The sequence below is a fragment of the Pteropus alecto genome, unplaced genomic scaffold (genome assembly GCF_000325575.1).
Source record: "Pteropus alecto unplaced genomic scaffold, ASM32557v1 scaffold164, whole genome shotgun sequence".
NCBI lineage: Eukaryota > Metazoa > Chordata > Mammalia > Chiroptera > Pteropodidae > Pteropus > Pteropus alecto.
The window spans coordinates 7,998,852-8,014,906 of NW_006439568.1; the positions used below are offsets into that span (position 1 = coordinate 7,998,852).

At 39.7% G+C, this 16,055-nt stretch overlaps 1 protein-coding gene and 1 pseudogene across 6 annotated transcripts in view; both read left to right on the forward strand.

The window, feature by feature from the left end:
* The window catches only part of SAMD12 (sterile alpha motif domain containing 12), a 361,188-nt gene that overhangs the window by 56,763 nt on the left and 288,370 nt on the right, over window positions 1-16,055 (forward strand). The window lies entirely within an intron of this gene.
* LOC107195263 lies at window positions 11,863-15,608 on the forward strand (annotated as a pseudogene).

Below are 16,055 nucleotides of genomic sequence, written 5' to 3' on the forward strand. Positions count from 1 at the left end.
GTGTAGAAAATATGAACAACACAGTAAAGAATCTTGAACCAGTAGACAACATTAAAACCTTGAGCTAACAATTAAAGAGTACACATTTTATTTGTACGTACAAGCTAGTAACCTACAGGTGACAAAATTAAAGATGCCCATACTACAACCTAGTAGAGCTTGCATACATTCTTTCATAGAGAAACTCTGGTTTGTGAAAGAAGACTTTTACCAAAATTTTAATTATAGGATTGTTTATAATACAAAAAAATCAGAAACAGTCTAAATGCCCATGGGTAGAGGACCGGATTAATGAATTGCATTGTGTTTATACAAGGAATACTAAACATTTGTTAAAATAATTGAACTAGAGTTATCTGACTCAAAATGGGCGGGCCTCATAAAGGTGAGTGACAATCAAATTACAGAAGACTATATGATATTGCAGCATGAAAACATTTAAGTTAAAAATGTAAAAAAAAATATCATTTATGGGTACATATATAAATAGACATATAGGAACATGCTGGAGTTTGTAAACAGTTGTATTCGAATATTCTAGAGATGGGGTTTACTTGTAGGAAACAAGGGAGAACAGGTTTTACACAGGTGCTCCGCATTTGCAATTTTTCGTTTCTGTTTTTAAGAGATCTGAAGAACAATTAGACAATTTCAAGATTTGATAAATCTGAGTGAAACCACAGGGACACATATTTCATACTAGCTATGCAAAAAAAGTCTATATACTACTAAGACTCAGGTTATGCATCAAGATACTCTGTAGTTTTGGTCAAGATGTATCCTTGGGCTATAGTGCTCTTTCTTGCCTACCGTAGTATGCTGCTCATCTTTCAATACTCATTTCAGACGCTCCCGTTCTCCCTGAAGCTGCTCTGATCAACTCCAGTCAAAATTAGTCTTTCTAAGCATTCCTGAGCATTTTTCTGGTTCCTCTATTATATAGCTTGTGTCTTAGTGATCACAGTTACCATCTCTTTTTCTGTCACTAGATTGTTTCTAGAGGACGGACTATGTCTTTGTCGTCTCTAGCTATTACACTTACTGGGCTCTGAAAACATTAACAAATTATCGACAGTTGCAATTCAAATAATTTTAGAGTCTAAAAATTATTCTTTGTTGATAGCCAAAGGGACTTATGTATACATATCATTCACTAGTTGACAAAGGTAGGTCATTGGGAGGTCTAAATATTTACTCAAGAATGATACTTACTAGGGAGTTTTGGTCATTTCTGTCACCCGAGTCCTCAAGAATGCCAGATGGCATTCAGAAATTCTCTTCTGTTCGTGGAGCCTCTATCAGCAATTCCAGAAGACCGTGTTGGAGGTGTGGGGGTGATATTTTCAGCTCTAGAATGTAAAGCGATATACATTGGATCTTTGAGACTATACTAAAAAAATCATACCCTAAATGGAGCTCATTTTATATTTAAGTCTCTAACATTTCCCATAAAGTGAGTGGTAGGTAGATTTTTTTGTTCTCCCTGCTTTAAAGATGAGAATACAGATGGGGCAGACGAGGACTCCAAACCTTAATTCTGTACCGTTTGCTGAGTGCTTCGTTCGTAATTATTTTACCCTGACATTTTCTAGTTTCCAGTTCTCAGGATGCGATTTTTTCTTTCTCTTCTTTTTTTTCTAAGCCAGTTTAGTAGAACATCACAAATGATTGGGGTGGGGTGTTCATTTGTGGTGGAAATCACCAAATACCAGGGATAGGTAATTGTGCCAAATAATTCGTTTTAAAAATCACTTTACTAAGTAGTGAGTTGACATAATACTTAAAGATCCAGTCATACACATCACCCAGTTTCATGTTGCAGTGAGGAAGAGGCTTCATTGATTGTGGTTGCGCTGCCTACTGTATAATAAACATTTTCTCATGGTTTATTTCTCTGTTCAGCAAATGTAATGATAAACACATTAACAGAGCCAGGAGCTGGTCTGCCCTTCTTTGGCACTCCAAGTTATTTAGTGGATATGAGAAATTTACAACATGCTTTGCAGAGTAGAAGAGACCTATTATTTAAATTTTATGATATTAATAATTTTGAATATTGATTTGGTTGTTAACATGGGCTGTAGAATTCATTCAACTTGTTTGATTTATTGAAGAAGCTTTATATCTCGTGTCATCGTGAGAGTGTGCAAGAAGACAGGTTTGTCGTATATCAATAATACAAAGTGTTGCACTAGAAGGAATCCAGCTGGCATCATTGGAGGTGGGGGAATGAAGAGCAGGAATACTGCTGTTTTAGGGAGATGAATTTGGTGTATTTTTTTTTTTTCTGACACCCACTCAAAAAGAGGAAAAGACACCATAAACAAACTGGAACTTGAGTAAGAGTGTCTTAGTTGTTTAGTTGGTGATTTAAATAAAACGAAGAATGTAAATCAAGTATAAAGATAAACTGTGTCAGGAAAGGAATTTTTCAGTATGCGCCCGGAGAAAGTCGTGATGGAAACTCATTTCTAATTAATTGATTTGTGGACTACTCTGTGTGTTGCTTGTTTTGTTTTATTCTCACATTTTCTGTGTTAACAAACAACAGATGAATGTTAGCTCTTTTGTAGTTGTTGAATTACTGATCATTTCTCCCCAAATTGCTGATAGGTCATCGTTATGTATGAACCCCACCCCCCACCTCCTGCAAATGCACAACCATGGAAAAATGCGGTGTATATTAGAGTTCTCCAGAGAAACAGAACCAATAGGATAAATAGATACAGATTTATCTCTGTGTATTTATCTATGTATCTATCTAGAGACTAATTGGTTGAAGAAATGGTTCATGCTATTATGGTGGCTGGCAAATTCAAAATCCACAGGGAAGACAGTAGGCAGCAAGTTGGAAACTCAGGCAGAGTTTCTATGCAGATTTGAGGCAGAGTTTGTTCTTTCTTGGGAAATCTCTTTCTTTGCTCTTGGGGTCTTCAACTGATTGGGTGATGCCTACCTACATAATGGAGGGTGTATTAGTCAGGGTTCTCTAAAGAAACAGAACTGGTAAGATGAGCCAATAAAGAATTGGCTCACACAATTATGGAGGCTGAGAAGTCTCAGAATCTGCAGGCGGCAAGCTAGAGACACAGGAGAGCTGATAGTATAGTTTCAGTCCAAAAGCTGTCAGGCTCGACACCCAGTAAGAGCCGATGTTTCAGTTTGAGTCCAAAGCAGAGAAAGACTGGTGTGCTCACTCAGAGCAGTCAGATGGAAAAGGTTCTTTCTTATTCCTGAGAGGGTCAGCTATTTTGTTCTATTCAGGCCTTCCACTGATTGAATGAGGCCCGCCCACATTAGGGAGGGCAATGTGCCTTACTCTACTGATTTAAATGTTAATCTAATTGAAAAACACCTCGGAAACATCTGGAATAACATTTGACTAAATACATGGGCACTCATGGCTCAGTCAAGTTGACACATAAATGTTAGAAATATTTTCATAGTAGCTACACTAACATTTAACCAAACAACTGGGCACCATAGCCTAGCTGAGCTGACACATAAAATTAACCATCCCATATGGTGTACTTATTTATTTTTTCATTACAAAAATTTGGGACCACCTTGTATGTTATTAGGAAACTAAGAAGGAGGTAGAATAATATAGCTATTACCCCAGCAGAGCTTGTTTTATATTCTTTCAGTCTTTTTAATAAAAGGGTACGTTTTAAAGTATCTTGAAAATATTTGTGATAATGTTTTGGATGTTTGAAAGCTTTTATTTCTTTCTCATATTTGTCCCCTTTGTCAGAGAAAAAAAACAAAAAAACAAAAAAACATTAAAATGGGAGCTGTAAGTTTTAAAGTTTGTCTATTCTCTGCCACTTACTAATTTCATCAATTGAGAAGAAATAGATTCCTCCTGAGCCTCAGTTTCCTTATCTGTTTCTCTCTAATGATGTTTTCAGCTTGAATATTTTATTAATCCATGATTTTTTAAAATGGGGTACGTGTACCACTGTATGCTGGAAGATTGGAGGATGTACATGCACGAACAATGTTTATTTAACAATATTTGCGTATTTGGACAAAATGTAATTAGCACATAAAACGATGGCTTCCTGGTTACTGTTGCTTAGGCAAGGTGAAAACTAACATAGGGAATAATTTTAAAGGAAAACATTAAGAAAACATGTTTTAGACTGATATGAAAAAATATTAGAAATGTACAAAACTTGGGATATATACAGTATAACCTACGAATCGAATTCGATGTGCTCAAACGCTGCTTTTTCAGAGATCCATAGAGGCTTCAGTTCTCTTGGAGGGCAGCGTGGATAGTTGCTCATTTAACATTTTGCTCAACCTGTATTGAGTGCAGCTGACTGAGTACAGTGCCAGGTGCAGGGATCCTGGGGTGAAAGGGATGTGGCTTTGGCCCTTAGTAGTTTAGTGGGGACATCAGAAGTATAAATGATTAATTATAACCCAGTATCATATGTGCAGTAATAGAAGTGTGTACTAGGGACCAGTTTTAGTTTAACACGAAGAAGAGAGACTAACTGTGCATTGGGGACACCAGGAAAAGCCTCACTGAAGTCATTTTTGACCTGGCAGACAAATCGGGGGTGTGCATTCTAGGTACAGGGACGGGGTAGGATGTCCAGAGGCTTTCAGCGGACTCTGGGGTATTTCTGATGTGTATCTAGATGTCTGTGTATCAGAAACACCCCAGAGTCTGCTGAGAGTGTCTCCTTTCCTAGGAAGTACCTGTAGAAGATGTTTTCCAGCTCTCTCCCCAGTTCCAAGCGGCAAACTTGAGCTAATATTTCCATATTCACGGATTAGATTCTGTAATATTTGCCACCTCTGTGTTTCCCTGTTGCGCACCTTCGGACTGCTATTTGTTCTGAATGAGCCTCCAGTAAAAGCCTGCATATCCTATAAAATTCTTTTTCAATATGACTTTTGTCATTTAAAAGGAAAGAGAAGGAAAAATGATTTTCAGTGATTTTTGGGTGAGGGAAAACTTTGTATCCCTAATTACATGCCTGAGTTTGGTTTTGTGTTTGCTGGGAGCCTACTGTAAAGCAAACCGATGTGGCCTTCTGTTCCGTTCCAGGCGCCAAGAGCTTGCTGGGCTGGGTTCCCACTGAGTCTGTGTAATGCCTGCCTTCTGTCCCACCCCATACTGCAGATCTGCCGAGGATGACATCATCACCTTGGCTAATAAAGTCATTTCCCAGTGGGTTACAAGTTGAGCTGCCCAAATGGAGAGGTTGAGGTGGGGGTGCAGAGAGGCTTACCAGTTCAACATTGTAATTTCATTTGCCTTCTTTAAAAGAAAAAAAGCCCTTTGTAGGAATAAGAGAGATTATACATTTAAATTGGAAGTATTTTGCAGGGTTAATTTATTGCTGCTCCATTGGATCAGCCCTGCAAGCAGATCTGTTCATCTGTTCCTGTGACAGCCGCCTGACGTAGGTTTGCCTTCCCTCCTAGAGGGCCTGCCGGGGGCTGATGTGACACCGGGGGCTGGTGCGAATCCTGTGGACGCGGTGGGTGTGGGCCGTGGGGAAGAGCTGTTTGGCGCCGTGTTGTTCTGTTTGAGAGCGGAGGACTACAGGACTCGCCCTTCCCTCGGGGCTGGGGTTCACAGAAGACTCCCACTCGACCCCTCGCTTCCCTAGTGAACACTACTTGTCACGATCAGTCTCATCTTCGGTGTTTCTTAGTCCAGGAGCCTTTCTGACCACCAGAGGCATGGGCGAGCCCCCTCGGCATGTCCCCCAACAGCCGCACCCTGTGCTTCCCCTCTCATCCCACGTGGTAGCCGGTACTTCTCAGTTCTCTCACTGCAAGCCGTGTGGAGGAGGGACGATGGCATTTGTCAAGAGCTTGCTTTGTGCCAGGTCTGGTTTTAAATGTTTTCCATGTATTTCGTGGAGAGATTTACAGCAGAAGTGGAGTTCCAGGCCTGCACCCGCACTGCTCGCGTGAGCTCGGTGAGGCGAAGGAGGACAGTTCTCCGCCGAGGCTGGACACGGCGTGCTGGAGGCTCCGGCTTTGGCGTCGGGAGCAGTCTTCGCTCAGCCTCTTAGTAGCTGTGTAACTCGGAGGAACTGCTCTCAGTCGTTAGGCATATTTGACCACAAATTAACCCTGACCGTGATGGGTGTTAAACATGTTAACTGTATTTCATCACTTCTAAGATGGACATTTTTAAAACCTTTTAACATTTCTGAAATCGAGAGGCATCTTACAATTGTTTGCACATTATGGTTTGATTGGCAGTGTGTTTTCTTTCTTAGTGATCTATAAAATAATGGCACATCTTGGGGACATCAAGATTTATACAAGTATGGTAGCTCTCTCCATCCCTTATGAAGGACAGAGAATATGGGATCTAGAGAGTATCAGGTAACCTAATTAAGGGTGGATACAATACCTGTGTGGTATTCAGAATTCCCTGGGCTGCTTATTAAAAATGTATTTTCATGTATATACACACATGCACATACACACAAATGTGTGTGTGTATAAATAATGTACATGTGTATGTATGTGTATATGTGTAGTTTTGGGCCTCATCTCAGCCCGACTGCTTTATATGACCTGCATTTTTTCCGATGCGCTGGGGGGTTCTGTTGCAGCTAGCACAAACCAGCCTGACAGTCAGTACCCTCTTGCACCTGCTGTTGGCTTACATTCTCCTTTCAATCACTACTCTGCCTTTTTCTACTTCCTGTCTTCCTTCCTTCTCTTTTTTACATATGAAACCACCTAGCACCGTGCCCGCCACAAAGCACGTTCACAAGATATCGAACTTCTTTTTGCATTCTTTCTCTTTAAATGTTTCAAAGTTAGTAAGTGAATATAATGCGTAACAAAGTTGAGGGAAAGCAGTGGAGTGAAGAAGGATTGGGGAGGAGGGAGGAAGCCAAATTCCTCTGCTTGCCTGGTTCTTGGATGTCTGACCTGTTGTTTGTCCCTTTGGTACCCTATAATGTATATTAAGTACTTTAACTTCAATTTGATATTTTTAAGTCATGTGGTCTGGGGTGAAATCCCTACAGTGACTCAATCCACTTTGACTTTTAGCTGACCAACCTAAATATCATGTGCTTCAAACACCTAAACTATAGGGAGCCCTTCCGATGTGCCTGTTCTTGGTTACAGGTGTGACCCTTACCCCAAACCCCTAGAGACAGACACCTCTTGTGAGCTCTCCCCCACTCCCAAGCTACTGCTTCTTTTGGCCCTACAATATGCCCTTTGATCATTCAGCACATTTTCTGAAGGTTTTTGTGGAAGGCTGCTCCCCTTCACCAAGGGCTCAAAGAGAAGCGATTCCTTTTGGTTTCTTTGCTTCTCTTAGCTCTTCCCATCTTTAGAACTAATCTGTCTCTGATTAAACATACCTCTAAACTTTGTGGAGCTAATAATACCTTTCACCTAAAATATTGTAGTGTAATCATGAAAGTGAACTATGACCCCCACGTGTGTAGCATGTAACAGATGATTAAATAGGGGTATGTGACTTGGGACAGGTAGGAATGAGCATTGCCATTTGGAGAAGAGCCGATGGTCGCGGAGGGTTTCAGTCTTGGGGATATAGGAAAGGTAGGTTGGGAACAAATGGCGAAAGACCTAAAACACCAGACAGGAGCTTAGACTTTGAGAGGGGGCCACAAAGGATTTTTCTGCACAGGAGACTGGCGGAGTAACAATTACATTTTGGCAAGAAATATTAAGCCCCACTGGTTCGGAATGAGGAAACGCAGGAGTTAAAGTGGTGAAAGATGAATACGAAACTTCTAGAAATTGAGTGCCTGACATTTCAGATGTTACCCGAAGGGGTGGAAAGGAAGGAAGAGATGCTAAAATACGTTATGATGGAAGAGTATCACTGACAGATGGGAAGTCGAGATCCTCGAGGTTTCCACCGTGAACTGAAATAAGAGTGGTAAAGGGAAGCTGGCTGAAGGAAAAGGTGAGCGTTTGATCATGTTAGGGTTTGAAATGAAGGTAGCTGTTCCAAAGGGAGATAGACAGTGGACAGTTAGAGACTCGGCATGAGAGATCAGGAGATGGATCAGTGATGGAGATAAGAGATTCGGGAGCTGTACACATAAAGGTGTAGTTGGAATCATGAGAGTTAAAAGGTGAGCTTGGTACTGATTGCATGGACTCTGGAAAATGTCCAGCGTGAAGCGTGGGCCAAGCATCAAACCCACAGGATGCTGGACATGAGGTGGACCGTTCAGGGGTCTCCTAGCATTTTCCTTTTTTTGTCTAGGACTATAGGGTAGCTCTCTTTTTTTTTTTTCATAGACTGTTTAATTCTTCTCTTTTTCTCCCTTTTCCTTTTTTCACTTGCCCTCCCATTTTAAAAAAAAAGAAATTTTTACATTTTATTTATTTCCAGCTTTGTTGACATACAATTGACATATAAGACTATAAGTTTAAGATGTACAATGTGATGATTTGATATAGGTCTATATTGTGAAGTGATTACCACACTAAGGTTAGTTAACGCATCCATCACTTCTATGTTACCTTTTGTGTGTGCGTATGTAGTGAGAACACTTAAGATCTATTCTCGTAGCAACTCTCTAGTGTACCATACAGTATTTTCTCTCAGCTTTAATGAGATGTAAGTGACATATAACATTGTGTTTTAAGTTGTACAAGGTGTTGATTTGATACACTTACGTATTGCAAAATGGTTTTCACCTTAGGTTAACACCTTCATCACATCACATCAGTATTGTTTCTTTTTTATGGTGAGAACACTTAAGATTTACTCTTAGCAACATTCAGGTATACAGTACAGTGTTACCAAGCTGTGCATTAGGTCCCCAGGATTTACTCATCTTTGAACTAGAGTCGCCATGCTCCACATTAAGTCACCTGCCTTTTTTCTTTTTCTCCTTTCCCCCCATCTCTCCCTCTTTCACTTCTTCTTCTTTTTTTTTTTTTTTCTGTCTTACTTTGGCTTCTTTTCCCCTAATCTCGTGCAAAGATACCTGAGTATTTAGGTTTAGACTAGGGACAATTGTGGATGCAAAGGAGGGTGTAGGCAGCAAGGAAAATATAGACAACCTCGGGAAGTCCATGGTTCTGTTTTATGTGTTACACACAAAGTGACTTTGTCCCTCAAGGGCAAATTATTCCTCATAATAGAAATAAAATGCATTCTGTTACGTGGTATGTACAGGCAACCTATCATTACTGAAATGTGTGGGCTCCGATGTTACCTTTCACTTGGGTCTAGTTTTAAGTAACCTCATAAAAGTGATTGTCATAAAATTGCCTTAGTCCCTGGTTTCCTAATTCTGGAAGATCTGGGACAACTCCTCATATTCCTATATGGTGATGTTGAAAGTTGAAATCAGAGTGCCACTGCCTTTTCTAAATGCCCTTAGAACCAAATTCCCTTAGAAATCAGACTTTAAAAGGTCTAAGATTATATTCTTTCATTAGTATAATATTTTAAGTAATCTTTGTGGCAAATATTCTCATCTCATGGACATTTTCATTTATATCTAAAACAATTATTTATAAAGCAATTTAATTTTAAAAACTAATACTGTTGGGAAATTAATAGAGATGTACCTATTTTCCCACTGAGAATGAGATGCTCTAATCATATTTACACCTGTCAAAGAAAGAGTATCTTTTTGGTATAGCATTTTCTTACCTTGCTATTGTCGGGAAGTACCTAACATTTATTCTTCATGCATCCAGGGTATCCTGTTTCTTATTGGCTTAATAGTTCTTTCATTCATGCATGGAATAAAATAGACTGCTTCTTTTCGTAGAACATATGCCTACCTTCTAGTATTGTCTGCTCATCTTAACATTTTTTAGTTTATTGCTAATAAGATATTTGAAGCACTCATCTTCAAGAATCAAAACACTCAACATCATTGAGTTAACACATTTATCAGTTTGATCAATTAGTGTACATTGTGTGTGTTTGTTGCTGAAATAAGTGTGCGTGTACACGTTTAGCCATGGATAAATCATAAAACAATAGAAAAGTATTTAACATGGAATTTGTCTAAAAGGAATTTTGAATCTAGTTGCATGGTGAGTCATAGCTTAGAACAGCAAACGATTGTCCACAGGCTAAATTCTGCCTTCTCCTGCTGACTATTTTGTAAGTAAAGTTTTATTGGAACACAGCCACATGCATTCATTTACATATTATCATAGCTTTCACAATACGATGGCAGATTTGAGTAGCTTCGACAGAGAATGTGTGGCCTGCAAAGCCTAAAGTACTTATTATCTGGTTCTTTACACATGAAATTCCCTTGACTCCAAGCTTAAAAACACTGCAGTGTAAGTCAGCTGATGCCTAAAGACTTGGGGATGTCTCATGGATGGGCATTTTCAGATTGGCTACAAATTCACGTACAGTAATCCCTCTTATTTGTGGTTTTGTTTTCCATGGTTTTAGTTACCCTTGGTCAACCACAGTCCAAAAAATATTAAATGGAAAATTTCAGAAATAATTCATAAGTTTTAAATTACATGCTGTTCTAAGTAGCGTGATGAAATCTTGCATCATCCCATCGAGAAGGGTGTCATCCCTCGGTCCAGCATCTCCACACTGTAACCATTTCCCGCCTGTTAGTCACTTAGTAGCCATCTTGGTTATCAGATCGACTGTCACAGTATTGCAGTGCTTGCATTCAGGTAACCCTTATTTTACTTAATAATGGCCTCAAAGTACAAGAGTAGTGACACTGGCAATTCAAGTATGCCAAATAGAAGCCATAAAGTGCTTCCTTTAAGTGAAAAGGTATGGATGGATAGGAAAAATATGTATAAGGTTTGGTGCTATCTGAGGTTTCCAGCATCCACTGGGGGTTAGAACATATCCCCCGTGGTTGATGGAAGACTCCCGTAAAACATTCTATACCTTCTTGGGGCACAAGTCAGAGAGACAGATTGAAATTTCTGCTCTTCTCTTTGTTGATTATTTGACTTTGGACAGTGACTTAAACTTGAAGGCCTAGTTTTCTTATCATAAAAATGGGCTTAATAGCTATCTATGTCCCTGAATCATAAAGATTTAATGATATAACACACATGTAGCACCTAACATATCACTGTGGGTAGTTTTTCTAGATTGGCTTCATCCTCTGGGAAAGACAGGTCCTTCTACCTCTAGGCTTACAGCATTCTGTTAGTTGAAGTTTGAGACTTGTTCTGTCATTTCAACTTCTGAAAAAGGTTCCTGACTGGCTCACTCCAGTCACATGCCCACCCTAGACCAATCACCATCCTACCAGCATCCTATGGCCTGAAGGAGAGGTATTTCCCATGAGAAAGGGATGTAACCAAAAAGGCACATGTTACATACATTGTCTACCATTGTTTGTCCTCAGTATTTGACTTTACTCAACCTTTGCTTATGTTCTAACGTGAGATAAATTTTTTCAAGGGCCAAGGCTAGAGTACACGTGGACACTCACTATGTGGCCAGTCGCAGTGGTGCAGGCTTAAGGAGCAGAAAGCAGCTGCTGCAGTAGCAACAACAGCAGTTCATTGAGCCCCTATGATATGTGTACAATTCTGCGAAAGACACAGTTTCTGTGGTTCTTAACTTCCATCTACCTTGACACATAGTGGGGATGGTTTTCACATAACTAACATAGCCTTATGTAGACACCCAGGATTATGCACAGTTTCCTGCACGCTGGCTATATGAAGTTCCCCTTCTACCAAGAAAGCATATGGGAATGCAAGTGAGGATGACATTATTACTGATGACCTTGAATCTGCTCAGGGGAACGGTTGGGGAGCACAGTCGTAAAGCACTAGCCAACTTTAGCACTTCATTATAATTTAAAAATTACTAATGATATACCTCATCACTGATCACAGCACACTGGGGACCGTGTCATGGTACTTGAGAACCGCTACCCTGGAAGAACTCGTAGTCACCCTAGGGTGATGGAAGAGGCTTATAAAACCACTCTTGATACAAGGTACACAGGTTGAGTGCATAATAAATGGAGGCAGTATCTGGAACAGTTGAGAGTATAAAACATTCCACAGATAGAGGATTCTTGCGTTTGTGGGCCTTTATTATAGGTCCCTGGTTACAAGAAAAATAGAAACCCTTGTCATTAGCTTAAGCAAAATTGCGAATTTATTGTAATGACAAAGTATTCTTCTAGTCTTCAGTTATCTAAAGACTAGAAGTTATCTAAATATCTGTCACATATTAGGTGCTCAGTAAATATTTGTTGAATGAATGAATGAATGATCCCAGAGTGTCCTTAAAAACCCAGATAGTTTTCTCCCTGCAGCTCTTATCTCTGCTTCTCTGTTCAACACATCATTCATCTTTTCCCTAAAGCTAATGTCTTTGCTTCCCCGTCCATGTGGCAGCACATGGCCACCCACAGCTCCTGAGTTCCTGCCATCTGGTTTCAGCCATTTGGTGAGGCTGACTTGATTCCCTGTTTTCAGCTCTAAATTCTGGTAGAGCGAGAATTTGATTGGCCCAGTATGAGTTAGCAGTCCACCCCTGGTAAATTACCTGTGACACAAACATGGTAGCCAGCAGTATCTTCACCAGGATCCCGTGGCTCTGGATTGGGTGGTGTGGGGAGCATCCCAGACGCAAAGAAATTCATTATCAACTGAGAAGATAATCCCAGGGGTATCACTATGGGCCTCGTTAGACAGATGAGATAAAAAGTGCTAAAGCCAACTCTCCCCATAGCTCACAGAAGGACAAGATTTGTGGGAGTTGGTTGCTGTAGCTGGAGTCAGGATAGTTTAGCCTCCTGGTCTTGGGTAGGATGTCAGTTCTACCCTTCTTCCATGGTTATTATCACTTGGTTCCGTGTCAGCTAAGAGAACATAGAATTGTCTTTTGAGAAAGTATCAATTTGAGGCACCCTCATTTCCATGATAGCAGCTGGTTGGTGCTGAATAATAATGGGATTCTATTCCTGGACTCCGTGATTCCATCTCTGAGCAAATGCAAAGCAGATCTTGGCAGGTATATCTACATATGGTCAGCAATGCCAGGGTGCCTCTCTCTGCCAAAGCAGTGCAACAGACGTGAGTGACATTTTTAGGCTTATTTGTACTGAGCGTAAGGAATAATGTTTTAATGTGGAAAATATCACGCATTGCTCCTGTGGGATGTGGCTTGGTTCGGCCGAAAGGGCCAAACAGGTAACATTCTTGCTAACTCTGAACTATCAGTCAGGTTCCTTAACCTTTCTGAGTTTTAGTTTTGTCCTTTGCAAAATCAAGATAATGATATCTCAGGAGAAAGAAAGAAAACAGAAGTAGATGCCTCACTTTGTATCATACAGAAAAATATATCCCAGATGGGTTAAAGAGCTAATAGTATGAAAACAAAACTTTAAAAGTTTCAGAAGGCAATATAGGAGAAAGGCTTTCATAAGCATCACAAAATTAAATACTTCTAGATACAGAGTCACTATGAACACACTTAAACATAAGTAACTGCGTGGGAGAAGATATTTGTGACATATGTAGTAGTCATTGAATTAATATCCATTAACATGCTTAGTAAAACAAATAGCCACAACAAATCAGTAAAAAAAGTTATCAGATAGATTGGCTGAAGGCATAAACAATTCAGAGAAGAAATTTTTACATGACTGTAAACTTACAGAAAAACTCCATTAATCAAAAAAAAAATCATTTTTAAAAAAAATGAGATTCTTTTGCATAGAATTAGAAAAATTAGAAAGCCAGTAATGTGGAACAGTGAGCACTTTCATAAGCTATTAATGGAAATATTCTTTCCCAAAGCTTCTGTTTAAGTTACGTTGGCATTAATTTCAAGATACAAAATATATATACCCTTCGACCCAGCAATTTCACTTCTACGAATTTATCAAGTATCTTCGATTGTACACAATAATGCATGTACAAGGATTCTTATTTCAGAATATTTTGTTATAGAGAGAAAATTAGTAACAACTTTTATCAGTAGGAGAGTAATTAAATTATGCTGTGCCCATTAGAGTGAAAAATTCAAAACAAACCAATGCCCATCGATAAGGGGTAGCCAGTAGGCAGCTTGCTTCCCATCCCGCTGCCCACCCCCCATTGCCCCTTGGGTGTGGTGGCAGCCAGGCGGCCCTCTAGGGGTGGGGAAGGGGACCAGCAGGAGCGCTGGAAGAAAGAAAAAATGTCTCAGGCGGATGAAGGAAGCCTTTGTCAGTGATCACAGTGGAGCCAGCGTGCTAGAAGTGACCCAGGGCTTGTGCTTGCCTGCACTCTGCTCCCTCTGCAGAAGGCTGACCATTCTCTCACAGCGCTTGTGTTCTTCTCCAAGAACCTGAAGAACGTGATTCTTCATTGACTTTGTTTTCTTAACAGTTCCCCTGGTGGCCACTGCGACCGTTTTGGCTTCATTTATCCTCCTCGAGCACCTCGCTGTAATTATCTTTGGGGCTTGGCTAGTCTATCACATACACCGCAGGAGAATTTGCTGTGCCAGAATGCCTGTCCCCAAAATCCTTGAAAAAGTCTTAAAAATCAGTCTAGAATCGGAATACATTCCAGCCATCTCATGTTTTAGTGTAATTAACAGTAAGTACATTTACTACTATTGCCATTTTAGCTGTGGGCTTCCTACTTTTTTTCTAGAAGACTTGCCAAAACTGAGCTCAATGTGGCAGGAGCAGTGGATTTTGGAGCAGGAGGCTTTGCTTTTACGACTGCCGTGGTTAATCCAGAGATTCGGAGACAATGTGTGGAAGGGTCCCGAGTTCAGTATCTTACAAAGTCATTGTTCTCTGGCAGTTAGTCTTCCTAGGAGTAGGACGATTAGGCTGTCAGGAACATTTTACTGAGTGTGGAGTTCACTCGAACTTTTTCTTTATCTTAATAGTTGTGAAATTGATGACATCACTGCTTTTGATTTTCTTCCCCCTAAATAAATCTTGGACTGTATTAGAGCAGCTAGCCCTTAACTTTATTTACTCCCACGGAAAAGGTTAATTTTGTATGGCACTCACTGATGGCAGTGGCACAAGGGTTGGTCTATTAAATGCCAACCGAGAAGGAATAATCTCTACCTTGGTATGTGGCAATACACATGGCTGGTGTGAAAGCAGAATACTATGTGCTTAGGAAAGGATCACATATCAAAGCCTGGATAAAAGTAGACAGTGTGTTCTACTGACAGCTATTAGCCTCTTGGTGTATCTTTACACCGTTCAAGTACATGTAGAAGTAGCACCTCGAAGAAAGGCCACTTTAGCCTTTTGTGTTTGGATAGTTGCTTCTAGCCTCTTCATTCTTAGTACTTGATGACTGCATGATACAATTTTGAATTTTGCTCAATTTCTAAATCAGACAGCTCTACTACCATGTTCTTGGAAACTGATCTAGTCACCTGCTACAAATAAAAAGCATTCAGAATCTCTAGCCTGTGAAGCTTAAAGAAAAGAACCCAGTCTTTGTTTAATCACAGAAACCAGCTTATTTCTTCTTGCTGTCAAATATAACAGCTGCCTTATCAACTCATTGGTAGCTACATTGCACAGCAGTATTTATGGGTCTTATTTGTGCCCAATCTCTATATGTTTACCAACTGTTTAATGATACATATGCTACGTTTGCAAGATAAAACTGTAAAATTTTGGTGATCAATAGGGGCAGGATGTATCTGTGTTTGAACAACAGTACTGAGAAGTAATAAATATTAAATGTGAAGGAAACTAGCCTTTGGCAATCTAGTGGTAACTATATTTTATTAGAAAATTAGGAGTTTCAGTCCTTCTCTATAACACTAGTGATGCTTAATGTTTTAATGTATCTCAGCACTGTGTAAAACAAACCAACAGAAGAAACAAAGCCTTGTGACTTGTTAGACTATTTGTTAATTTACAGCATTTGCAAGAAAAAAAATAAGGAGTAGCCAAATCAATCATGGTATATTCTTTCTGTGGAATATTATGCAGATATTTTTAAAAATGAGGTGGGCCCACAAATAATATTATGAAATCATAATGAATCATAGAATCTTTATATACAAGGTACTTATGTGTGTGTATATATATACAAAATATATATATGTTTATAATATATATATA